At 41.6% G+C, this 27,444-nt stretch overlaps 1 protein-coding gene and 1 pseudogene across 1 annotated transcript in view; both read left to right on the top strand.

The window, feature by feature from the left end:
* Positions 1-23: 23 nt before the first annotated feature.
* LOC143647609 (bridge-like lipid transfer protein family member 2) lies at positions 24-27,444 on the top strand (annotated as a pseudogene).
* Positions 18,950-27,444, top strand: part of FBXO40 (F-box protein 40) — a 30,195-nt gene continuing 21,700 nt past the window's right edge. The window contains exons 1-3 of the mRNA XM_077118191.1: positions 18,950-19,099; positions 19,257-19,368; positions 21,590-21,721. The gene's annotated coding sequence lies outside the window, so the exon portion shown is untranslated. The remainder of the gene's footprint in view (positions 19,100-19,256; positions 19,369-21,589; positions 21,722-27,444) is intronic.

The following is a 27,444-nucleotide window of genomic DNA, read 5'->3' as shown; positions in this document are numbered from 1 at the left end:
ATGGTGTCTTTTCTCTATACAGAATGTTCCCCCAAATCCTGGCTCCCATCAACTTTAGCACCTCCATCTCCAATGTCAACATTTCCATTCATCTTGGAGATACACAGCCCCTTACCTTGGGATTCAATTCCATCTCTCTGGGTAAAGCTCCAGAAAGAATCTGTCCATTAGTGGAACCATGCCCAATTGATGACTACAGCGGCTCCATAGCACTGCTGTTTTCCCTCATCCTTGTTCAGATTACCTGAGGCCACAAAGTATCCATCAACGTGCCGTCCTAATTGTGGATCACCTCTGCTGGCATGTGGGCAGTGTCTTCCACATTCAGCGGGCACCTCACCTACCCAATGTGCATGTTTGGGGTGAAGCTCTTGTCCTGGATTCCTTCACACTCCAGATAGGTGGGAAGCTTCAGTGAACAAGGTCCCACACAGCTTACCCATTCTCCTTTGCTTCAGAGAACTGAGCTGCAGGCCCTACTTAAGTTTCATCAGGCATGACAAAACTGTGCAACTGCATGCTTGTAACAGCGTCCTTTTGTTTCTTTTCTAGGTTAGCTAGAATCAGCCTCTGGGCCTGTCCAGCACCCAGTCAGATACCCTCTTTCTTGATTGTACAATCCGAGGACTGCAGGTGGGAGTATCAGACACTTACACCCAATGTTTCTCTAGACTTTTATCCCTGATGGGCCCATACTCTGGCAAGTCACCTATCTCAAGGGAGACTTCATCTGGGGAGTCTGTGCCATTACTGTGGAAGTAGATGTGGAGGTGGAGGACATGAACTTGTTCACCCTTTCTGCGTTGGAGGGTAAGTGGGGAAGGAACTATACTGAAGCAAGCAGTTTGTAACCTAAGCAGATTATACTGGTTCAGTCTGTTCCTTTTCCTTTAATGAAGTTAAGTGGAAAATTTCTAAAGTAGAGTCATAAAATGCTGGAAGGTCTTGCATAACTGTTGGACTTAATATTTCTTAAAGGCTCATGAAAAGCAAGGTACTAAGGAAGCTATGTAAGAAAAAAATTTAGTCTTAATGTGGTCAACAGATTGAGTCCCATGTAGTATATATTCCCTTGGGTGTGTGTACTTCTGGAGAATAACTGACATTTCTCTGGGAAACTTTAGGAGTTAGGGAACTTTTCTGTCCCTGCCAGATCTAATTAGATTAAGATGGAAAAGGAAAAATATCTCTAAAACATGAGGAAAGATAATTGAACTGAAGACATTAGGTAAGAGAAGAGAATGAGAACTGCAGTTGTTATCTGAGAGTAGGGGACCAAGGCTGCTGTGGTTTCTGGATCTAGGCACTTCTGAAGTCCAACTGGACACACTGACTGTTCTGGGCAGTGCTGAGACCTCCATGGTGAGTATTTAAGGACTTGTGCTTGCCCTGGAGAAATCGGTCAGAGCAGATGTAGCCTTATTGCAAGGCTCCTGACATCCCCACTCCAGTGCTTAGCCTCTCCATGCTCTCCATCACTTATCACAACAGCATCTGCTCTCTAGAGGTACGGTTTCTGTGGGAAGGGTAGGGTCAGATGAGCTCTTCCCTAGGCTTAGAGCATTTCTCCTTCCTTTGTGTCATATCATGAATTTCATTCCATGAAAACTAGCACACTGGGGTTCTTTTTATTCCTGGCTCGTTCTGTACCTTTTAAACTTTTTTTTTTTTTAATGGAATTTCAAATAGAGAATATATGAACTTTCATGTAACCCTTCCTGGTTTCGTTGATTACCAACTCATGGCCAACTTGTTTTAGCTATATTCCTGCCAATCTCTCCTGTACCTGGCACCAGGATTATTTGGAGGCAAGTACCAGACATATAATTTCAACTGTAGATATTTCAATATGTATCATTAAAAAAAAAAAAAGAGCTTTTTTCTTTTTTTTTTTTTTTAATTACCTGGTGTCATTTTGATGAAGCATCAGTTCATCCAAGGGCTGGAGGGGATCTGAAGATTGAGGACCTGACAAGTTTTGAGAGGCTTCTTAATATCTTTCTCATCAGGGTATCAGATAGATATGGAACCGTCTTAGGAGAAGGATGGGGTCTCTTCATGTTTGTTAGACTTCACCTTCCTTTGGAAACTGAAGAGTTTCCTTTTCAGAGGCTGGAACTTGAGGGAATCTTTCCATCCTGGACTTTTAATTCCCTCTCTACACTCAGGCATTCAGAACTGACTTTGTTTTTCAGGCTAACAAGGACTCTACTTCCTCCTTTACAGCAAACTTTCATACAAGTCAAGTGCTATATTGACTAGTGTGATCAGTCCTTTTTATATTATCTTTTAAGAATTGTCAAGAATGCAAGCAATGTATGAAACATTTTCAAATCGATTGTTACAGTATTTGCTAGACAGAGTGTGCCTATTTTGAAAAGATCACTTATAAGAGGAAACAGTAAAGCAAAATGATATATTGAGTACTTGTTGTGTATACTTGATGTAAGGTGGTGGATACCAAAAAATTAGAATCCAGTGAGAACTTCAGAATCTTCTTACACATAAAATATAAGACTGTTAGCTGAGCATATTAATGCTGGGGAACAAAGCAAGGGAGAAGTTAATGTGGTTACTTAAGAAAGACTTCTGGGTGGAGATAGTTCTTGAGCCAGTTATGCATGCATATTAATCCCTGCCTTCTCTAGTGATCTGGGACATGGTAATTGACAGATCCTTTTCTCTTGTTCCCTATAGGTTCAATGTGGTATAGGGCTGACTTTACATTGGAGCTCCCCAGATCACATGTACTTGTACCAGCATGTCTTGGCCACTCTGCAGTGTCAAGACCTATTAAGAGTCATTCTATTCCCTGATATTGTTCCATCTTTTGCAAGAGAGACTCCAGAGACCACTTCTGAGCCAGAAGCCTGTGCTCTGAGCCATACCCCGCAAAGGGGCTACTAAACCTGATGCTAGAGGTGAACACAGCCAAGCTCACAGCTTTTGTGGCTGAGGACAAATTCATTACCCTGGCTGCAGAGAATGTGTCCCTGAGCTGGTATGGAGTTCTCTTTAGGCTTATTGCCCAGAGATGGCTGCTGGTTGCTGGCTTTGATGTAATAGCATCTTCAACTTCAAGAAGGGAGAGGTACAGTTGCTACCTGAACTGGAGGAGATGATCCTTCACCAGAACCCCTTTCCAGCACTACAGACCCTTCAGAACTATGTTTGGCTCCTCTCCGTAGGCTCTGTCTCAGTAGAGTTTCCTTATCAGTATGACTTCTCTGGATGAAGCTGTGGGAATTCAGAAATGGCTTAAGGTCTGCATTGAGGGACCCATCCTCTGGCTATTCCAAATCCTGCCCCACTCCCACCTGATTGGCTCTTGAAGTTTCTGTACTTCTCATGGGTCTTCCTGGATAACATTCTTGAGGTGAAACTTCATGACAACTGTGAACTGATGAAAGATGAAAGTGAGGAGAGTGCCAAAAGGCTACAGCTGCTGGATGCCAAAGTGGCTGCCCTTAGGAAGCAACATAGGGAGCTATTGCCAGCCCGCAAAATTGAGGAGCTCTATGCCTTTTTGGAATGGAAAAACATTGAAATCTATACCAAGCGCTCCCGTCATCTCTATGGCAATAAACCCATGAACTGGGCACTGCTCACTTTGAGTCTGGCAGGGCTAGAACTTGTGGCTCTGGCAGATGCCTCCATCCATGGGCCTGAGCATGTGGTAGAGCAGGTGTGAGAGCTTGATCCAGGCAGCCCTTTTCCTGCTCTTTGAAATCCAATGCCAGTGGCTATTGGGTCAGCTTGTGGGCACTGAGCAGAGTGGTCAGCCTTGCTCCTGTTGGCATCAAGTTCTGCACTTGGGGGTCCCATGGGGTAATGTGACAGTAGAGAGGAACATGCCCCCATTCAAGTTCTACCATGACTTCTGCTTGTGAGTAGATGAGGGAATTTGCTTTGACTCAAGGGATTTTTGTGGTGGTAGGGGATGGGGGATAGGAGATGAGCTGAGGCTTATCTCCTCTTCTTGGTGGCCCTGGTGTGATTCTGTTTCTATCTCTGGCATAGATGGTTCTTTGTGGAGCAGAGACAGAAGGTTGTGTCATTGTGTCAGTTGCCAAAGCCCAGCTCCTGCAGTGCCAACACCATCCAGCCTGGTATGGTGATACTCCTGACTTCAGCTTGGCAGAGAGAGTCAAAAGAATTCAGCACCCTCATGGCAACAGTGTCAGGGTGGTTGTCTGTCTTTAGGCTGTTTCCAAAAGTTGATTCCACCTTCAATGGATAGGTCATCTACACACACAGGACTCGAGAGGCAGGAGAATGTAGTACTTGGTTATGTGGGTTGGAATCTTGGTTCTGCCATTTACCATCTCTGCCTTCCAGACTTTTCGACCAGCTCATTTCCTGTCAGGCCTGAGGTAGTACCTGAGGAGAGCCTTCCCAAGACCATGCCTTTAGGTAACCTTCCTGATGAGGTGTGAAGGTGGTCCACTGGAAGCAGGAGGGATGGGCATCTTGACTTTCCAGATACTTGTGGCACCCTCCCTTACCTGATCTCAGGTCCTGCCAGGAGCTGGGAGCCCGTTGCATCCTTCCCACCTGCGTCTCTATGGATTTTTATAGCAAACAACACTTAAGACACAAGACAAGCAGACAGACCACAGGAGTAGGAGTAGGTGTTTGAAAGTGAGAAAACATTTTCACCAAAGTAACAATGCAAATCTTACAAGATAACCAAAAAAATTCCCAGAGGCCTTAGTCCTCGGAAAAATAAATCCAATGATGAAGGGCTTAAAGAAAATATTGAAGCTAATTCAGCAAGAATTTCTTTTCCAGCCATGGGCAGGAAGTAGCCAGAAGCTGGAAGGAACGAAACCCAAGAAAGGAGAGACCAGCAGACATCGCCATGTGCCTTGAGGAATGCTGTAAACAGGTCTTCAGATAGAAAGCATGTCCTGTTGATGCCTTAATTTGGACATTTCATGGCCTCAGAAGTGTAAACTTGTAAGTTAATAAATCCCCATTGAAAATCCAACTCATTTCTGCTACATGGTGTTTTGGTAAATTTAGCAAATAATAGGGGGAACAAAGGTTAAAATCAATTGGGTAAATGGAAATACTAGTGGTCAATAAGAAGGAAGGGTAAGGGGTATGTTATGTATGAGTTTTTTCTTTTTTCTTTTTATTTCTTTTTCTGGAGTGATGCAAATGTTCTAAAAAATGATCATGGTAATGAATACCCAACAATGTGGTAATATTGTGAGCCATTGATTATACACCATGTAAGGAATATTTGTATGTTAAAATTTATCATAAAAAACATTTATTTAAAAAAAAGACTCACCCTGAATTAGGTGAGTCACCTTTCAATTTAAGATCCCACTCACAATCAGTCCACGCACACAGGAATGGATTAGCTTTGAGAACACGACCTTTTATGGGGTACATATAACTTCAATCATCACAGTGACTTTGGGAGGGTTTAAAGAATCATGTTTTAGCTCTGGATTGAATGCTGTCAGGAATTTGGGTAAATTCTATGATTGGGTGTCTTAATAAATATTATCTAAGAAGAGGAAATACTAGAGAGAGGTTAAAGCTGAATATAAAGAAGCAGAATTTACTCATATTACCCAAGATAGGGGGATGTTTGGTCATTTTTGAGGCTAGGACAATGTTCATGTTTGTCTGTAGTCAGGTGATAGCAGAGTGGTCTTATATTTATCTTGATCCATCATGGTCACAGATTGTCTGATGAAATTCTGTGAAATTGTTTATGTTCCCCAGGAGAACAAAAAGACCTCACTGGGAGTGCTGGCCCAATTCCCAAATACCAGAGTTTTCTGTTTTATTTCTCAGTTGACCCTTACAGCCTGATGCCCAGGTACTTCTTAACATAACAGCAATCACAGGAATTCATGGCATGGTAGTTAGGAAAGGCCACTCAGCTTCTACAGGATTCTGACTTAGCCACTTTGGACTTTAAAGTTCACATACCCTACAGGATATCTGAGTCTTCCTCCAACCCCAATTTTTGAATTATTATTTTTTATAAGTTTTTTAATTAGGGAAGTTATAGGTTTACAGAAAAATCATGCAAAAAATTTGAAACTTCTATATACCTTCCTACCCATTGTAAGCACTTTATATTAGTTTGAAAGCTTTGTTACAGTTGATGAAGGAATATTATTAAAATTATACTATAAACTATAGTCTATAGATTTCATTAAGTTCAGTATTTATATTATACAGTCCTATGTTTTTTTTAATTATTCTAGTGGCATATATATAACTTAAAATTTTCCCTTTCAATCCACATTCAATTATAGAATTCAATGGTGTTACATTAATGTGTTGTGCCACCATCACCACCAACCATCACCAAAACTTTTCCATCACCTCAAACAGAAACCCTGCACAAAGCAAACATTAACTTCCCATTCCCCACCCCTCTAACTCGAACTTTGACCCTCCCCTCTAGGAGCCAGATCTATCATCTCTCATTTCCTTTGGTCCATAGCACACTGCCTGCCACATACAGGAACAGACTGAAGAGAAACAAACACAAAGACACATAAACATGCATTACTTCTTCTTTCCTTCCTTCTTTGCCTTGCCAAGTATCTGAGACTCCCTGGGTTCTCCACACAACCTGTTCCTTATCCTCAGTCCTCTTGACATCTACTTGATGTGCTTTTTGCATCCAGAGCCATCTATGGTCTTGGCTCCCCATCGTTGCTCCTTCTCAGAGATGTCATTCTGCAAAGACATCCCTCTGCAATAAGTGATGGGAACAGATGTGCCAAACTAGGAGAAGCCACAAGACTGACAAGTCCTCCCTGTCCACTGCATCAGCTGCCTCCTCAGCCGGGGTCTAAATTCAGACTCCTCTCTTGGTGTACCTCACCTGACCCCATGTGGAAATTAAACTGGTGAATTGAGAAACCTCCCTTCTTATCCTGCATCCCTCACACTTTCTCTTCCTTCTCTCCTACAACTTCTCAATCCCCCCACATCACACATTTCCCCTCGAATCCTGGTCAGTAGGCCAAAGGAAACCCATGTTGACCTGTGTCTCACTTTCAGCATAGTCTGTCACAGTTTGACCATCAAACTGTCAAACGCCTCTGAACCTGAGTCCTTCCATCCTCAACAGTTGCTACCATGCATGCCCCACTTGTGACAGCCAACTGTGCTACAGGTCAATCCCACCATAAGAGCTGTCTCAGTTCCAGAATATCCTTACCCAGTTGTTCAATCACCACCCTTAAAGCTGGCCACTGCAGTCAAGGAGGGGTGGGTCTCAGGGGAGGAGATGCCTCAGGAGCATGACCTGCTGGGATGAAGTGGTAAGTGCAGTCTGGCAAACTCCCTATCTCTATAGGTTTTTTTAAAAAATATTTTTTCTATGCACATTATTATTAGTACATTCTAAATTTTTATTGTTATTTATGTACATATTGTATATATTGATATTTTATTGATATTTTCTGGTTTATTATAACTTATCTTTCTTTCTTTATTTTCTCTTCTGTGGGCACCATGTCTGAGTTCATTCACAATCTGTCTTGGGGTGTCTCCTTCTGACTTTGTGGCCTACTACTGAGGTGGGTTTTTTTTTCTTTTTAAAATTTTAATAGAGAAGCTTAAGTAGAATTGTACCCCCAACATGAGATCAGGGCCTTGGTCTGGCAGTGAATTATTGACAAACCAAGAGCAATAGGGAACTTTCACTGTAAATTGAAGTAAATGCAAAACTTCAGATGAGTAAGGGAAACCACCTTTTCAAAAAACCTTATTAAGATCATCAAATGCCCTGAACACAACAGACAATCACAAAGCACATGAAGATGCAAGCAGAAAAAGGCCCAGCCAAATGACCAAATCAAAACTCTGGAGGGAATACAGAATATGGAACAACTATACCAGGATGTTTATAAAGAAATAAAGTATATACAGAAAAACTTCTCATAAAGGAGAATTTGAAAGATTAAATAGAAAAATGACAGATCTCATAGAGATGAAAGATACAGTAGACCAAATTAGAAATATACTAGAGACACATATAGAAGATTTGAAGAAGCAGAAAGAAGAATAAGTGAGCTAGAAGACAGAGCAATTGAACTAGACTTCACCAAAGAACAAATGGCAAAAAAGATGGAAAAAATAGAAATGATCTTAGGGAAATGATGGACAAGAAGAGGCACAAAAGGAGAAGAGAAGAGTAAAGGGCTGGGAAAGTTACTTCAAGATATAATCAGGAAAAACTACACAACCCTTGTGAAAAACATAAATATGCAAATAAAAAAGGCCCGACAAACTCCAAATAGAATAAACCCAAATAGTCCTACTCCAAGACACATACTAATAAAACTGTGAAATGTTGAAGAGAAACAAAGTCGTGAAAGCTGCACAAGAAAAGTGATCTCTTACATACAAAAGAAAACAAAATGACTGAGTTCAGACTACTCACAGGCACCATGGAAACAAGAAGGCAATGGTATGATATATTTAATATCCTGAATGGGAAAGTCTTTCAGCCAAGAATTCTTTATTCATCTAAGTTGTCCATCAAAATTGAAGGAGAGATTAAAATCTTTAAAGATAAATAAAGACATAGAGAACCAGTCAAAAAGAGAACTACTCTACAACAAATACCAAAGGGAGTCCTGTCAGCTGAAAAAAAAATGGGAGAGGAAGGTCTGGAGGGGGTCACAGATTGAAAAATACCAAAGTTATTACTGTAAAAGCAGTTCTTGAATCTACCATCTTATCCTTTAGTATCTATTTATCAGATCTATATTTCTTTTCTTTCTTTCTTTCTTTCTTTTTTTTGGCTTTTAAAAAGGGGAATTTAATAAGTTGCAAGTTAACAGTTTTTAGGCTGTAGAAGTCAATTAAAGCAAGTCTATAGAAATGTCCAATCTAAGATATCCAGGAAAAGATACCTTGATTCAAGAAGGCCAATGAAGTTCAAGGTTTCTCTCTCAAGTGGAAAGGCATGGCAAACATATAGCATCATCTGCTAGCTTCCTCTCCAGCTCCCCAGGAGGCATTTTCCTTCATCTCCAAAAGTCGCTGGCTGGTGGATTCTCTGCTTCATGGTTCTGCGACATTCTCTGTTCTCTCAGAATCTCATGGCTTTGTCTCTTGTCATTCTCTAGCTTTTTCCAAAATGCTTCCTCTTTTAAAGGACTCTGGTAAAAACAACCATGACCCTCCTGGAATAGGTGGAGACACATCTCCACTCATTCCAATTTAACAACCACTCTTGATTGAGTCACATCTCCAGGGATATAATCTAATTAAAATTTCAAACATACAGTACTGATTAGTGATTAGAAGAAATGGCTGCCTTTACAAAATGGGATTAGGATTAAAACATGGCTTTTCTAGGGTACATACATCATTTCAAACTGGCACATTCCACCCTCTGGACCCTAAAAAAACATGCTTTCCCAGTATACAAAATACATTCATTCCATAACAATATCAGAGAACCTTAAGCCATTTCAGTAGCAATACACATACAATACAAGGTTAAAACCATTACAAAGTGAGTTACATGTATGGTCTGTCCTAAGGCAAAGTTCTCCTCCAGCTCTGGACCTGTAAAACTCAAACATGTTATTTACTGGCAACTGCAAAGGAGGAACAGTCATAAGATACATATAACCATTTCCATAGGGAGGAAGGAAGACAGAGATCACTGGACCCATACAGTTTCAAAAACTCACAGGGCAAAGTCCATTAGATTTCAAAGTCTGAGAGTCATTTATCTTTGGGGCTTTAGAAAGCGGCAGTCCCACCCTTTCCAAGGGCTTACACAGAGGCCTGCCTCTCTCCAAATGTAACCTTAGGGTACATTGGGGAGACACCTTTTTCTTGGCTCCACCCTCTCCAAGCATGGGGACTGCACCCGGGTTCTCTGCCATCTCTGGGGCACACGCTCAACCCCACCATGAGGTGGCAGCCAGGCTCTCCGCAAACCCCAAGGAATGTGCTGCACCCTCTCCAAAGCCTGAGGCAGCATGATTTTTCCACTGCAATGAGGTGGAAGGCCCATTCTCTGCCTTTGGGGCAAACTCACCCTCTTCATGGGCTTGGGTGGGTCCACTCTCCTGGCCTGAGGCTTTTTTACTTCAGACCTCAGCCTCCATGGCTTTGCCTCTGAAGTTATTTTTCCTCCAGTGTGCCCCTTCTCTGTCCTTCTCAGTCCCAACTGGCAGTGATTCTCTTTATACAGATCCCATAGCACTCTCATTGGCTTTCTGTGCCATAGCCTTGGATTGTGCCCATCAGACATAAGGAGTTTATACAAATCCTTCCTGGATAACTCCATGTTTGATCCCGGCTTCCTCTGAAGTGGCTGACTGGTCCCACATTTGATTCAATCCTCATGTGGGGCACAGTTCTCCGGAGTCTCCTCCCCTGGAAGCCCAGAATATCAATTCTGGTTTCATTGTACCCAAGACTTCGGTTCTCAGCTTATCTCTTTCATCTCACATTTCACTGTAAGCTGTGAGGAGTAAACAGGCGGCACCACATTTAATTTGGAAATGTCTTCTGCTAAATATTCAAGTTCATGGCTTTTAAAATCTGCCTTCCAGCCAAAGCCACTAGTCAACTTTGCCAGATTATCTGCCATTTTAAAATAAGGATTGCCTTCCTTCCAGTTTGCAATATAACATGCCTCATTTCTGTCTAAGGCCTTATCAATAGTATCTTTAGAGTCCACATTTCTACCAAGAGTCTCTTCAAAGCATTCTAGGTCTTCTCTACCAAGCTCCTCACAACTCCTCCAAAATCATCCTCTTATCCATTTAAAAAGCTGTTTCAACATATTTGGCATTTGCAAACTGCAGCAGCACCCCACTCCTTTGGTGTGAAAATCTGTTCTAGTTTGCTGGCTGCCCGAATGCATTATACCAGAAATGGAATGGCTTTTAAAAGGGGGAATTTAATAAGTTGCAAATTAACAGTTTTTAGGCTGTGGAAAATGTCCCAATTAAAACAAGTCTATAGAAATGTCCAATCTAAGGCATCTAGGGAAATATACCATGATTCATGAGGGCTGATGAAGTTCAGGGTTTCTCTCTCAAGTGGAAAGGCACATGGTGAACAAAGTCAGGGTTTCTCTCTTGGCTGGAAGGGCACATGGTGAACATAACATCATCTGCTAGCTTCCTTTCCAGCTCCCCAGGAGGCATTTTTCTTCTTCATCTCCAAAAGTTGCTGGCTGGTGGACTCTTTGCTTTGTGGTTCTGTGACATTCTCTGTTGTGGCTTTCTCTCAGCTCTGTTGTTCTTCTCTGCTCTCTCAGAATCTCCAGATCTATATATACTTTTCCCTGTTTTTTTATCTTTTAAGTTACTTGTATTGATACTCCTTAAAAGTTAGGAATCAAAGGAAACTTCCTTAATATCATAAAGGGCATCATATGAATAACCCATAGCCAGCATCATACTTAACGGTAAGAGATTGAAAGGATTCCCCCTAAGATTGGGAATGAGAAAAGGATGCTCATTGTCTCCACTATTATTCAACATTGTACTAGAAGTCCTAGCTGGAGTGATTAGACAGGAGAAGAAAGAAGAGACATCCACATAGGAAAGGAAGAAGTAAAACTTTCATTACTTGCAGATGACATGATCCTATGCTTAGAAAACCCAGGGAAATCTATGATAAATCTACTTAAGCTAATAGATTCAGCAAAGTGGCAGGTACAAAATTAATGTACAAATATAAGTAATGTTTCTGTACATGAGTAATGACCTAATAAGTAGACAATTAAAGAAAAAATTCTATCCAAAATAGCGACTAAAAGAATCAGGTATTTAGGAATAAATACTTGTGTACCTATCCTATGTTCGGTACACAGGAAACAACAAAATATTGATAAAAAGAAATTTTAAAATGACCTAAATAGATGGAAAGACATTCCATGTTCATGGATAGGAAGGTTGAATGTCATTAAGATGTCAGTTCTACTCAAATTGATTTACAGATTCAATGCAGTACCAATTAAAATCCCAACAACTTACTTAGAAGACTTGTAAAAGTTAGTTATCAAATTTATTTGGAAGGGAAAGAGACCTTGAATAGCTAAAGATATCCTAAAAAGGAAGAGTAAAGTGGGAGGACCAACAATTCCTGACTTTAAAACTTACTATAAAGCCACAGTGGTCAAAAGAGCATGGTACTGACACAGAGATAGGGGCGTCACCAATGGAACTAAGCAAAGCTACTTCCAAGTTCACCACAAAGTCGGGGTCTGTGTCCCACTCATCACCTGGGTCTCCATGGAAACAGATACATCATACCCCACTACAGACTTCCTTATCTGAGAGTGACAGATGATGGGAATAATCAGGAATAAAGAAGTTTTAAGAGTAGAAATGAATGCTGAAATCAGTGATAAAGGAGATTCGATGTTTCTTGCCATATTTTCTTGAATAGAATAGAAACTGAGACAAAGCAGAACAGAGTTTTAGGAAGGCGCTTCTGCCCAGTTAGAGCAGGATGGGATGGAACTTCTCTGAGAGAAACTGATGTGGCCTGGGCCCACCTGAGTCTGGAGAAAAGTCATTTGGAGTAAGTAATGGTAAAAAACCTGAATGTCAAAGGCTCTGGGATTGTCCACACACGCCAGCCAGGTAGCTGCTTGGGTGATAGCTGTGATTGGTGCTAAAACATCCCTGAATTTTAGAAACATACACACACACGTGCAAATGCACACATATTTAATATAATTGAACTCAGGTTTTCCCGTGTAAATGTCAGTTTTCTCTGGCTACTGTAAAAAATCTCTACACATTTAATGATTTAAAACAATGCAAATTTATTATCTTACAGTTTTTCAGGCAAAAGTGTGACACAAATTTCATTGGACTAAAGTCAAGCAGGACTGTGCTCCCTTTCGAAGACTTTAGGGGAGAATCTGTTTCCTTGCCTTTTCCAGCTTCTCGAAGTCACTCACATTCCTTCGCTCATGGTTTCCTTCCCCCATCTTCAAAGCCAGCCATTTTTTTTATAGTCACATACTTCCTCTGACTCCCCTTTTACCTCTTTCTTCCAAATTTAAGAATTCGTGTGATTGCATTGGCACTTCCAGATATTCCAGGATGACCTCTCTATTTTAAAGTCAGATGATTAGCAATCTTCATGCATTTGCAACCTTAGTTCCTCTGTGATAAGCAGAGAATCATATTCACAGGTTCCATTGGATGACTTCGGAAGTCATTATTCTGCCTAACACACACTCCTCTCATAGTTGTTGAAATACAAGTTGATCTAGTTGCTGCAAAGTGAACAACATCAACTGTTCTCTCTACAACCACTTAACTCTATTGAGAATTTTTCATCACCTAAAGCAAGTGCTACCCCACCTCCACCCTGAGACTGGACAACTGCGTGAGGTCAGCGGAGACACTCAGCTGAAATCCCTACACTGGACAATGCATTATGAAGCATTCTTTACTGGGAGAAAGTCATTTAATTGAATCCTTGAAACAGTTCAATTATATTCTTAAAGCTGATTCAAACACAAGCATGTAATAACTTCCTTGTTTTGAACATTGAGGTGTTCAATTATCATTGATTAAATAGTATAAAATACTTAGAGAATACTGGTTTGGAGGGTGCCAAATGTCTTCTGCTGGGGCAGCTCCAGTGTTTCAGTCACCACTGCCAGCTGGACATGAGCAGGAGCTGCCCATGTTCCTCTGGATTTTGGTTTGAGAGGTAACAGTAGACAATGCACATCGGCTTCAGAGCCCCCTGAGACTTCTTGGCCCAGTATCACTTGCTAGCTGGAAACCTCCTTCCCGTCTTTCCCTGCTCAGTCTTCTCATTCCCCTTAGAGGCCTCCCCTATGCTCCTTATTGTCTTTTTGACAACCACACCTAGGACTCTCCTGTCTGTGCACCTAGGCCCTCAGACTCTCCTTTCCAAGTTTCCATTTCTACTTATGAACTCCAACTTTCCCCCTGTTCTTTGAACAAGCCCTTGGCAACCCTATCTAAGGGGAACCTGGGGTGGAATGGGAAAAGCAATTCATTGATGAGGCAACCTGGTTGTGGGATGAATCAAATTGCAGCTCTGCCTTCCTTGTCCAGGAACAGTCACTGTATGAGTGGGGAGAGGTGACAAGACCCCCAATCCTGCCACTTGCAATGTTTCTTATGTCCTGGATTCTGGGTTGTGCTGCAACACAGAAAACTGGAAAGGAGAAGTTTCTAAATACTCGTGTATAATCAGGAAACATTGAGGACTGTCATGGTCAGGTTGATTGTCAACTTGGCCACATGGTGGTACGCGTTTGTCTGGTTGGGCAAGTGCTGGCCTGTCTGGTGCTATGAGGACATTTCATAGAATTAAATCATGACCATGCCGGCTGCATCCACAGCTGATTCCATTTGTAATAAACCAAGGGGAGTGTCTTCTGCAATGAGTGATGTTTAATCTAATCAATGAAAGGTTTTTAAGGAGGATTCAGAAGAGACAGGCTCTCTTCCTGCTTCAGCCGGTGAGACTCTCCTGTGGAGTTCGTCCAGACCCTCCATCAGAATTGTCAGCTTCACAGCTTGCCCTACAGATTTTGGACTCTATGTTCCCACAGTTACGTGAGACATTTTCATAAATTTTATATCTATGGATATTTCCTATTGATTCTGTTTCTCTAGAGAACCCTAACTAATACAAGGACCAATGGCTCCACCCTCTATCCTGTCCTTAGTCAAGGATCTGTTGGCTCTCCCATAAGTCTCCCATCTTCCCCCTCCTTTTTGAAATAATGGCTAGAGTCTGGCATAGAGACAATTTAGTATCCTTCACCTACTGACCAGAAATGGGGAAGCCAAGAGGTGCTATCTAGAGATGGGAGACTGGAGAGGAATGTGGTGGGGCATGGATGGCCCAGTTATTATAGGCAATCAAGGGCCTCAACACAAGGCTGCCTGTCCTTTTCTTCTTCTTCTTCTTTTTTTTTTTGTTAATATTTTTTTGAGAAATCTTCACACACATACAGTTCATCCACAGTATACAATCAATGGCTTACCAATCCTTTCCTTCTTGATGTCAGTCTTGTCAGGTGACTTATTTGAGCTGGCGAAATATGAGAAATGAATGCATCACTTTCTGGTGAGGACTTTAAGACCAGAGTGAGTTTTGCCATACCCTATCCCTCATGGCCCCACCAAGGTAACCTGCATTTCTCCAGTGGCCCTTTGGCACCCCAGGTCCCCAAGATAGGATGACAGCACAAGAAGAGCCCTACCTTTCTTGTGACAGACTTATGAGGCTTTAAAAAATCACCCTTTATTGTTTCAGCTACTGAGAATGTGGGGTGTTTGTTACTGTACCTCACCTGGCCTCCACTAATCTTCACTGGCTGTGGAGTTTTGATCTGACTGCTCACAGTCCTGAGCTCACCAGAGGGTTCAAACAGCGACTGAATGAAATTGGCCCAGGTGTAGAGGAAGGGATTCCTGATTCTCAGGTCACTTCCAAATATTGTGACATGCAATCCCCTAGAGAAACCCTGGAATTTAATCCTAGATGACAGCAAGAAACTCCACCTCTCCTTAGAAAATGTCCCAACCCAACTTCATTCCTGGTGAGAGGCAGTGAGAAACAGCACAGACCTGGCTCAAGTAAGCCACTTATTAGTGGACTTTGAGGAATTGAATTAGCTTTTTTTAAGCAGAAACTTAACATAAAAACATCATAATGCCCATCCAACCTGTTACATGCTATTAGACTTCTCTCCGCCCTTCTCCACCCACCACCCTGCTCCAACCCAGAGGGATTCCTAGGGGTCAAATACCTTCAACATGTACCAGACAAGAGTTCTCCCAGGACCATCTTTAGGTATCCTCTGCTCTTCTGCTTCATGAAACTCATGCCCTAAGGTCCAGCTTGTTTGGTTGGTGTTAGATGGAATTTGCTCAATCCACCTCAGCACCCTGGGCTCTAGTGGCTAAAGCTGGAAGGAAAGCATGCAGTCATTGCTGATGTTGGCCAGTGAGAAGGAAGCCTGAGCCTATAGAGCTTTCTACCATGGTTTCCATTCCTGGTTACTTTGTCCCCACTTCCCCTACCTTACCTTCCTCTCCTCCTCAGGCAAAATCACATATGGAAGCCCCCATGTAAACACACAGTTCACACACGCACACATCACCACAAGGCTTCATTCTGAAAATAATTTATTATTTAACTTTTGTTCAGGAAGGTTCATAGGATGGTGCAATCCAGATTTGGTTACCATAGGACAATGATCAGGGTAGAACACTCAGCTGTTCAGTCTTCTCTCTTCATTCATTGATGAGAGCAAGCAGGAAACACACCATGTGCATAATAAAGAGAAAGATAACATGAAAAAGCGAGGGTGATGTTTCCTACAGGGACTCTTCCTAAGGATTTTCCCTTGTTCTGACACATTATCATATCATTTACGCTGTCCTCAATCAAGTGTCCTTGATTGATGGCTGCTAGCCTATTTTTATTTACAGTATGTTTATAAAAGTAAAGAAAATATGGAAAATACTGATAATATAGGTTAAAGAAAATTAATCATCTTTAATCCTGCTACTCAGAGAGAACCATTGTTAGTAAGTCAATTTAATTGTACTCATTTAAGCTGATTGTTTCTCCTTTAAAGACATTGTGATCATTTTCTCCCATTTTAAATATCTTTGTGAAGATCATTCTTATTGACTACATAGTAACCTATCATAACCATCTTCTTATTGTTGGTGTTTACCAGGATTTTTTTTTTTTGCTAATGTAAATAATGTTTTTTTTTAAGTTTGAAAATTTAATGCTTTAGAACCAAAGCTATGACTCATACATTAAAAAATGACAAAAAATACAGCACAGACATATGTATGCAACTGATGTAAATGCTTTTACGTATACAAAACTCAAAAGCCATACAACACAAAATGATTATATATGAATACATAACTTCTGTACAACCAAAAATAAAACAGAAAGAATGGTAAAAAAAATACATGCTATTTTATGTTCAATGAATGAAAATCAAAAGACTAACATCATTCATTGTAAATGAGCCCTTAGAAATCAGTAACAACAATAACTATTACTTCAAGACAAATGAAAACATTGCAAGAAAAATGAGAACATAGAGAAACGTGAAATACAATGGGCTATTAATGATGCAATGATCAAGCTTAACATTCTTTGTAATATTATATTGTCAAAGATTAAAAATACTGACACATACATTTGTACAGTTGTAGGAAATAGGGAACTGGTGAAGAAGACTAATGAGAAAGGTTTTGTATTAAGAGGGAATTCTGAATTTTCACTCAAAATGCAAATTCTGCACATCCTATGCTCCAGCAGTTTCAATTCACAGGAATTATTACAATAAAGTAGTGGGACAAATTCAAATTGATGTACATAGAAGCATGTTCATTGCAGAGAAAATTTGTAGCAAATATAAAGAAGAATGCATAATCAATAAATTTGTATCTCTTTTATCAAGAGATGTTAAAGTTATAATAATCGAATTAGAACAAGGGGCTCAAGAGAGTGTTAAAAGGGAAAATAAAATTGTGGTCCTCCAAAAAAACTACATGCATAATTTTTATGAACGTACCCCAAAAGAATGCACACAAAACCCCATTAATAGCAGTTAACACTGAGGAGTGGAATTAGGGGGAGAAAAGATACTTCAGAAGTGAAAATATTATACTTTAAAAATAACATAAATAATGTTTTTATTATTATTTTTTACATGGGCAGGCACCGGGAATCGAACCCCAGTCCTCTGGCATCACAGGCAAGCATTCCTGCCTGCTGAGCCACCGTGGCCTGTAAATAATGTTTTGATAAATATCATTATACAGAAGTCATGGTGAACATCTAATTGTTTCCTTAGAATAAACTCATGGAAGTAAAATGACAGAGTCCAACGCTAAGAATACTTTTAAAGTTTTAGGCATAACGCTAAACTGTCCTCTAGAAAGAGTGAACCAATTCTCATCCCTATGAGTATTGACACCATCCTGCCTGTATATTTGATTATGCCATCCAGTTCTTCTTCATCTGCTTATCCCAAACATGTTAGATCATAAACCTTGAACTGATCTCCTGATGCTTTGATTGTTATATTTGCATTCAAAATTATACCTAATTTTTACAATTTTTTAACTGCCAGTTGCTCACCCCAAATGCATCTACCTACATGGACATATATGGATGGACTTATCCAGGGGAAAGGGGAATTCAGTAGCTGCTAACTATAATGGCATTTAGCTTAACTCTTTTTAGTATAAATGTTCAAATAAGACCTAGCATTGTTGAGCATTTGGTGTGTGCTAGACACTGTTCATAGTGCTTTACATATATTAACACATTAATGTGTTAACATATTAACATGTACGGTCACACCAAGTATTATCATTCTTGTTTCACAGTGGGGAAAACTGCAAAAGAGTGGTTAAGTGGGCAAGGCCACATACCTAGAAATGAGCAAAGGTGGGTTATCTATTTTCTTTCCTTAGATGGTAGCTAAATGACTTTCTTTTAAGATGGTGAGATTTTGAAGAATCCTGGAATGGAGTTAGAAGACCTGGGTCTTTCCTCTGTCTCTTCCACTGCATGGCCTTGGACAAACCATTTACCTTCTCTGGTCCTCTGCCTCCTCCTCTGAAGAAAGAGGGAGTTGGACAAAATGATCGCTAAGACTCCTACCAGCTCTATTTCTCTTGCCCTGGAATTGAAATTACTCCATACCTGATTTCTGAATTTCTAACTGTCCCTTTCCCAATCCTCCCAGAAAGGAGAGGGCCAGGAGAGGACAGTCACTTAATTGCCCCGAGAAGAAATAGGAGAAACAGAAACAAGACAGAATATCACTTGCACAAGTTGCTGCTTCAGCCACTGATGGGTCTAGGTGAAAAGCAGGTTTATAATTAGTAGCCTCTCTGAATATTCCATGGGCACAGTGAGCACAGCTGGACCAGGCAACTGCACATGCAGGAGTCTGAGAGGTGGCTCTGGTCTTGAAAATGATCCTTCTTAAAAGGATTTTCCTCCTTCCTTCCTCGAGGGAAAGAACACCCGTTGATATAATACTCCTCTTCCCATCCAGCTTACCCTGTTAAATTCCACTCTGGTAGGTAGGGACTGAGTGTTGATGAATTCAGGGGACGGAAAAAGTCATAAGCTGAGCCTGGTCACATTGCCCCTTGTGATAGAGTTTTATTTTTAACTTCAGAACACTTGAACTATTTCTGCTGAAGTTTTCTCTCCTTTCTCTGCCTCCCCAACAGAACCCTGCACTCTGCCGTGACTGGTGCATCCCCAGCCGTCTCCCGGCGAACTGCTTGCTCACAGTCAAAGGACTTTGGTGCAGAAGATGCTGACTCAGCCCGTGCCACAAAGGTAAGCTTTGCAAATGAGAGCAAGTGCACAGGGGCCATTTGGAACGGTGACTATTCTGGCAGAGGCTGAGCTGTAGATTACCTTTGTGCTCTGAGGAAGAGGGTTGTTAAACAGATTAGTTACAGAAGGGTGGATAAAGCTGGGGCTGAGAATGAGACTCAGTCACATGTAAACTCCTGTTTCAAATCTAAAATCTTAGAGCATGCTGAGATTACCTGTTTCCCGAAAGCTAAGGTTTTTATTTTCTACAATTGACCAGAGTGCTGTCATTAGTGAAAGCTTTAAAGTTACTCAGTGGAAATATGTGGAAGGCCAGAACCCAGGATTTCTATTTTCTAAAGTCCTAATTCTGGATTTTTTCACTAGTCAGCAGTGGCTGTGTTAAATGCAAGTCATTCTCATGTAGTTTAAATTCCATTCCCTGTGACCCACTGCTGGTTAATGCAACACGATTGCATTTATCCCATGTACTATTTAAACTCTGCCTGCTTTGCTCTAACAATATTCCCTAAATGTGTCTTGAATCCAAAAGCAGCCATGGAATATAAGTGAAAGCATTTTCTAAGTCAAAAAACATGCTTATGCATCCAAAACAAAAATGATTACAAACTTGAAGTTTGTACATTCACAGGCACAAAAGTAAAATGAATGATGATACTCGAGATAGCAGAAGCTTTAAAATATAAATAGATTTTTTCCTAGCTTTTAGAGTAACTGCACGGTTTTGCATGCGCTAAATGACTGGCAGATTGGCAGAGGTATGGGAGAGTGTTTATTTTCTTGTTTTTCTCTGACTCTAGCTTTAGTTTATATAGCTCAAGGTTCAGCTAAGGACATCCTGGGAAATGGCCTCTGCAGTGAAAGGGATTCTGAACACCCTGAACTTTGAAGGGGACAGGCTGAGGCAGCTGATGCCAAGTGAAAGGAGACCTAAAGCAACTACCCAGATATCCTAACTCCTGGCTCCTGCCTGCCTGCCTCTGTAACCTCCACACGTACCCCATGAGTCTGCTATAGGTGTCTGTGGTATAATTATGTAATTGGCTAACATAATTTAATTTAGTTTTGTCAGGGTTTCCATGGCACTGAAGTCTCCAAGGTGTTCATAATACAGGAGAACTGAGCTGGTGAGATGGGGGTGTGTTGGTTTGGGCAAACCAGGCTTACAGGCAGACTCCCAGTTACTTCTTGATAATCTGGCTAATTAAGCACTTTCTTGTCCAATACAAAACCAGTCATTTAAAATATTGACACTGATCATATAAGCACCACATGTGAGAATTAAATAGCTAATTGAGTAACTAAAAAGTTTAAAGGTAGAATGATTTCTTGCTAATGTGAAGAACTGCAGATGGTGAGGTTGAATAGATTTGAGGGAGGGAGGTTATGCTTTTAGAGTAGAGTGAAGGTGCTGGAATCATAGTCCAGGAAGTCCACGATTATGGAACCAGATGCAAGAACTATCCTCAGTCGGCAATCTCAGTCCATTGGCTGAGTTAAAAACTCAAGAGGCAGAGATTGCTTTCATGTTTAACTTTACACATTTTCTTTCCTTAAAAATTGGCTTAGCAGGGAAACAGGTTAACAACGTATTGTTAAAGTAAATAAGTAATTGGCTGGTTCATAGGTTAAAAGTTAAAGAATAAAGACTATCTTTGACCTTTAACTTTTAACCTTGTCACTTTGACTGAAGTTAAAGCTCATGTACAAATAACTATTGACAGGGCCAGCCACATGAAAAGGCAAAATAGTCACTGACATCATGTGAAGGGTGTTGTGAGGGCCCCTCACCTAAAAATATCTCCATGACATCAATTTTGCCTGTCTACTAACTTTAAAATTATAGTTAAGAATGTTAAAGGTATTATCTGTTAATCCCATTCTCCTTTGCTTGAGTCAGTGATTTAAATACATCTGTTGTAGGCGTTTCTCATGACCCTGTTGGCCAGCACCACTGGGCACCACCTTTTCATTCTTTCCAGCTTTGCCCTACTCTGCCCTTGGTATCACTCTAAGCTGCCCACATGCTGTTGGCCATCTCCTTGCAGGTAGCTCTGTGTGGCTCTGTGGTTGCTACAGAACTCTTTCAACAGGTCAAGGGACAGTTCAGAAAAATAAGTGAGAAAGAGTCAGAAATCTGTATTATCAATTTGACTTTGCACCTGTTTCTGAGAACACAGGCAAGACATTTTACCCATTTGAGCCTCCGTTTCTCCTCTAGGAAATGAAGAGACCCTTTTCTTTCAACGTGTGTTCCTTGGACCACATTACCTGGAACTTGTCACACCTGCAGAATCTCAGGATGCGCCCCGGCCCTACTGAATTGGAATCTGCACTTTAAAAAGATTTCCAGGTGAACTTTATGCAGATTGGAGTTTGAGAAGCCTGGGAGAAAAGGATTGCTAGATTTTTGTTGGGTCTAGATTTCTCGTTCCTAGACTTTAAGCATCTAGAACACATTGTAAACCTGTGAAAATAATTCTGGCAGCATTCAGTGTCTGTTACACCTTGAGCCCTCTGAAGTCTTTTCCATTCATTTAAGGCTACATTAACCTAAGTAAATGTAAACAGTTTCTTTCTCTTCTTCTTTTTTTTATAAAAAGTCCCAAATTAGCAGCATACGCCTGAAATTGCTATATTTACCCCTAAATTTGTTTCAACTTGCTCTCATAGCTCTTTCAATAAACTGAATTCTTTTGGGCTCTATTCAATTCAATTCAATCCCATTCAGTAATCATTTATTGAGTGCTGGGAGTAGTGTTAGCTGTTCTTACTTTCTCATTCCCCAGAAGCCATTCACTACAATGAGAGGTTTTCAGTCTGTACATTAAAACTCAGATCAGAGCTCCTATTTCGGTTTGCTAAAGCTGCCAGACTGCAATTTACCAGAAATGGATTGGCTTTTACAAATGGAATTTATTAAGTTACAAATTACAACTCTAAAGCCGTGAAATGTCCAAATTAAGGCACCAACAAGAGGATTCCTTCTCAGAGGAAAGGCAGCTGGCATCCAGGGTTCCTTTGTCACATGGGAAAGCACATGGTGATGTCTGTTGTCCTCTCCTGGCTTCTGGCTTCAAATGGTTCTCTCAGATTCTTTGGGTCTTTCTTGCTTCTCCTTGGGGTGTTTTCCTTCTTAGCTTCTCTAAACTCTCCAGGCTCTCTGAGTTTTGTCTTACAGGACTCCAACAAGCTGATTAAGACCCACCTTGAATGGGCTGGGTTGCATCTCCATGGAAACAACCTAATCAATAGGTCCCACCCAACAATAGGTCTGCCCCCCACAAGATTGCATTAAAAGAATTTTGGCTTTTCTGGGGTACATAGCAGCTTCAAACCAACACAGTGCCTTTCACTGCCTCCAGAGAATCCTGGTCAGTCCACGACTCTGCTTATGGCCATCCCCAGAATTGTTCTCACCCATTCCCATCATCACAGCTCTTCCCTCAGAGTACACTGACCCCACCCCAATTGCAGGAGAGAAGCCTCAGGATAATAAACAAATTAGTTACCTATGAGGGAAAAAGAATTGGTGCTGAAAATGAGATCCAGTGTTGTGTAAACTGACACCTGCCTTTTTTTCCTTATTGAACAGAATCATCAAATAAAAACAGTTGCAAGTCTGGCCTAAAAATAGAAATATGGGCTCTCAAATTGCCTTTTTTCACATCTAAAAACCCCGCAGGTCTGATGAATCCCTAAAAGCTTAAGGGATACTTAGTGGTGATGAGAGGAGGCCAAAGGGGGAGGTGGGAGAAACTAGGGGACTCACATTCTTAAAAGGATTAGATAAATTTATTTTTTTAAATGGGGGTTGACGATTATTAGTCTGGCAGTGGTATATAAGATGCATTGGAGTGAGGGAGAACTGAAAGTGGACAAGCCAGCCAGAGGCTACATGAAAGATTCAGTGGAAGAAACGAAAGCCTGGACCATGAGGATCCCCTTTGTGGAGAAAAAACTAACAACTGAGTTCCTCTTGCATAGTGTCTACACTTTACCTACTTTAGCTCTTTGTATACTCACACAATCCTATGGGTTATTATAAGCACTATTTTATGGATGAACAAAACTGGCTTTAGGGACATTAAATTACTTGTCAAAAATAACTCAGTTAATTTGTGAGATTGTATATTTACTTTATTTTGGGGGATCAGGTAAAAATCTCTTGATGGAGGTAACATGTAAGCTAAACTCTAAATGCCAAGGCATCCAAATGCAAATAAGTAAGAAGGAGAGAATGTTCCTGGTGGAAGGAGCAAGAACAAAGGCCCTTTGTAGACATAAGCTTAGCATGTTTGAGGAAGAATAAGGAGACTGGTCTGGTTACAGCACAGTACACAAGGAAGAGAGATGAGATAAAAGGGAAAGCAGAGTTTATTCCTCATGATGAGGATCTGCTGGAGATTTTAAGGAGAGGAATAAGGATCTAATTTAACATTTTGTTGAAATCATTCTTTCTGCTGATGAATAGAGATTGTATGAGGGCAAGATGGGAGGAAAGGTAGTGATTATAAGACTGTTGCACTAGGCCAGGTGGAAGATGATGGTGCTTGGGCTTGGGCAATGATGGCTGTGCTAGTTTGAAACTGTTGTGGACCCCAGAAAGGCCATGTCATTATCTAATCCAATCTTGCGGGAGCAGACCTATTGTTTGGGTGGGATCTTTTTTTATTGTTTTCTTGGAGATGTGACCCACCAATTTTGGACAGGACCATTTGATTAGATGGTTTCCATGGAGATGTGTCCCCATCTCCACCCATTCAAGGTGGGTCTTGATTTGGTTACTGGAGTCCTTTAAGAGGGAACCATTTTGGAAAAAACTTCGGCGCCAACACAGATGTTTAAAGATGCAGAAAGAAAATACCCCGCGGAAAGCTGTTCAAAACCAGAAGCCAAAAGACCAGCAGGTGCCATCCATATCCCTTCCCAACTGACAAAGGTTTCTGGACACCATCAGCCTGTCTTGAGTCAAGGTATCTTTCTCTGGGTGCCTTAATTTGGACATATGTAAGGCCTTAGAACTGTAAACTTGTAATTTAATACATTCCCTTTATAAAAGCCAACCCATTTCTGGTATGCATTTCCAGCAGCATTAATGAACTAAAACAGTGTTGCAGGTGGAAAGAAGTAGAGAGATGTGTACGTGGTTTGGTGGTAGAGCACCTTGTGTATAGTTTGGATGGAAGTAGTTGTAGGAAAAAGGAATAGGGGACTCAAAAGGTTTTATTTGAAAGCTTGGGTAGATGGCAGTGCCTTTGCTAAAATGGGAAAAATTGGAGGAAGGACAGGTTTAAAGTAATGCGCGGGGAATTATATGCTCAGTTCATGGAGTGTTAACTTCAAGATGCCAATTATATACATCTAAACAGAGTTCTTAGTAGATTGTTGGATATGAATCCAGGGTAAAGTTGAGGTCAGGACTGAAATGATAAACTTTGGAATCTCCATGAAGTTGATTTTTTTTTGTTTTGTTTTGTTTTGCAATAGTTTATTGGAGTGTGGGAGGGTTTCCTGTGGCATATTAAATTGATAAATTAGATTTAAAAACAAAAGAAAAATTAATCAGCTATTGTTTTTCTCTTTCCCCTTGAATATACTGAATATTGCATGTGTATAAGAAAGGGAAAGAAGGAGGGTGGGGGAATGGTCCAAAATCCCAAGAGAGGGTTAATTTTGTGAACAGAGAACAATTGTGAATTGGAGCCACTAATAGTGAAAGAAATAGGCCCAGGTCCATTTCTTTTATGGGCCAATTTGTTCTCTGAGCTATCTATAGTAATAATAACAACCTGTCCATTTTCTTGAGGGCTACTCTTTGTTGAGCACTTATGTTCTTTCAATCCCTCAAAATAACTCTGCAAGGTAGGAATCACTATTTCCATTTTATAGATGAGAAAACTGAAAGGTTTAGGAGGCAAAAGGGTGAGAAAGAAGAAAGGTACACCAGGAAATTTAAAGTGGCGGGGGGGGCGTTATTTCTGCGCTCCCGGGCAGAACTCACCAAACCCAAGATGGAGGGAGGTGAGTGCGCATGCGGGCTTTGGCACAGGCAGCTTTTAAGGATGGAGGTCAGGTGACATCTGGAAGGGGCAGTTCATTAGTTCCAGAAGTCAGTCTGGGAGGGGCGACACAGCCTCCGCAGCTCCAGTTGCAGTGCCCTTCCCCGTTCCCCCGACCTAACATTCCAGCCTTTTGTGATAATAGGGTGCCAAGATCTTTCTGGCTACTTCCAGCTGTAATGGGGCGGCTGGAACCATCATGGCCAGGGGAGTGGGGAGGCTGGCTGTAAGAATCTGGTGAGGAAGGCAGGTGATGATAATGATGCAGGAGCATTTGGTTGACTGCTACCTGGGATAGTTCCTTCATGCATCCCTGAAGGAAGTTGAGGAGGCAGGGAGCTAGGAGAAAAAAGAGATTAGGATAACCGGTCCTAGTAGCGGGAGGAGCCATGTCACCAGAGGAGAAGAAAACCAGCTTAAGGCAGAGTTGGTTCCTTTTTTCTGTGGTAGAGATTGTCTTTTAGTTTGTTTAGGGTTTGAGTATTTTGTTCCACCAGACCTGACTCGTTGACGTAATAGCAGCATTCCTCTTGGAGGAATATACACGTTCCTCCTTTTTGGCTGTCAGCGGGTCTAAGGCCCGTTGATTTTGAAGAGTTACCTGGGCTAGTGAGGTGAGTTGGCATTGTAGAGAGGAGAGGGATTCTGATGTCAATTCCAGGGCTACCTGTAGTCGAGTCTCAAAGTTTTGAGAGGTTAAAATACCATGTCCCAGTGCCCCTCCCGCTGCGGCTGAGGCTGCGACCAAAGCGGTTAGGCTGATGCCTACTAGGATAGGAAGAAAAGCAGCCCTTTTTGAGCGAGGAGAAGGCAGTAGCCAAGTTAGTTCGGACTCCCCATAGAGGTTCAATTGAGGAACAATAGTTACCAGGAAGCATGGTCCTGGGGCAGTAGAGTTGAGGCACTTGGTAAGAGTTCCATTACACCAGAAATATTGTCCTTTGGGGGATGGGTGGTGTTGTGGATAGTGACGTTAGTCTGGCACTTGCTATGAAGTTTTGTTTGAGGGTTTTTTATCCAGTGTAGTGAGGCTCTTAATTTGGCAAGAAGATCTTGCCCCATTAGCAGGCTGTGGCAAGAGGGCATTACTAAGAAAGAGTGTGTAATGGGGTACCCTTCTATTAAACATGTAAGTGGTCCAGTAGTTAAGGGGCGTTTAGGATGGCTGTCTATGCCCATAACCGTGACCTACTACCTTGATTGTTACCCTGGGCTCGACGAGGGTGATTGTGGTCGCTGAGGCTGGGCATTGTCAGTTGTCGGTGGCCAGGCCCAGGACTGCTAGCGGTGTTAGGGGTTGGAAGGATGGCCCCTCCACGGCCAGGCGCCAAGGGGCAGTCACTTTTCCAAAGTCCCTTTGTACCACAGAGAGGGCAAGGTCCCTTGGGCAGTCGAGGATTGGGACACTGGCAGGACCAGTGTCCGTCAAGGCCACATTTGAAGCACTTTCCTGGTGGTGGATTAGTCATAGCCAGCTTCTTTTCCGTTGAAGTGGGCCACAGAGTCGCAATCAGGGATTGGGTTTGTAAATTCACCTTTCGGCAGTCCCGGGATTCCTTTTCTGCCCTCTTCAGTTCATCACGAGTATTAAAAATTTTAAAGGCCATGCTTACCAGGTCACGGATAGGGGCCTGAGGGCCTTCCTCAATTTTTCTAAGTTTACGCCTTATATTTGGAGCCGATTGGGATATAAAGTATGTGGCTAAAACAGTTTTACCAGCCTCTGAGTCGGGGTCTAGGCAGGCATATTGGGAGAGGGCTTCTGTGAGCCGGTATAGTATAGCGGCCGGGTTTTCATAATGACCCTGGGTAATTTCCCTTAGCTTATGGAAGTTTACTACTTTATCTGAAGCTTTCTGCATGCCGGCTGTGAGGCATGTAAGCATTTTGTCCCATCTAGTCCGCCCGTTCCTTCCCGCTGGAGTGTCCACCTGATATTCCGACCCTGGCTCCTGGTCTGGCACAGCCTCGGCCCCTACCGGCATGGTGTGGCCGGTTATATGCACCTGGTTAG

Source organism: Tamandua tetradactyla, chromosome 10, assembly GCF_023851605.1.
Source record: "Tamandua tetradactyla isolate mTamTet1 chromosome 10, mTamTet1.pri, whole genome shotgun sequence".
Classification (NCBI taxonomy): domain Eukaryota; kingdom Metazoa; phylum Chordata; class Mammalia; order Pilosa; family Myrmecophagidae; genus Tamandua; species Tamandua tetradactyla.
Note: the sequence above shows the minus strand (reverse complement) of the source record. Positions and strands in the feature narration are given on the sequence as shown.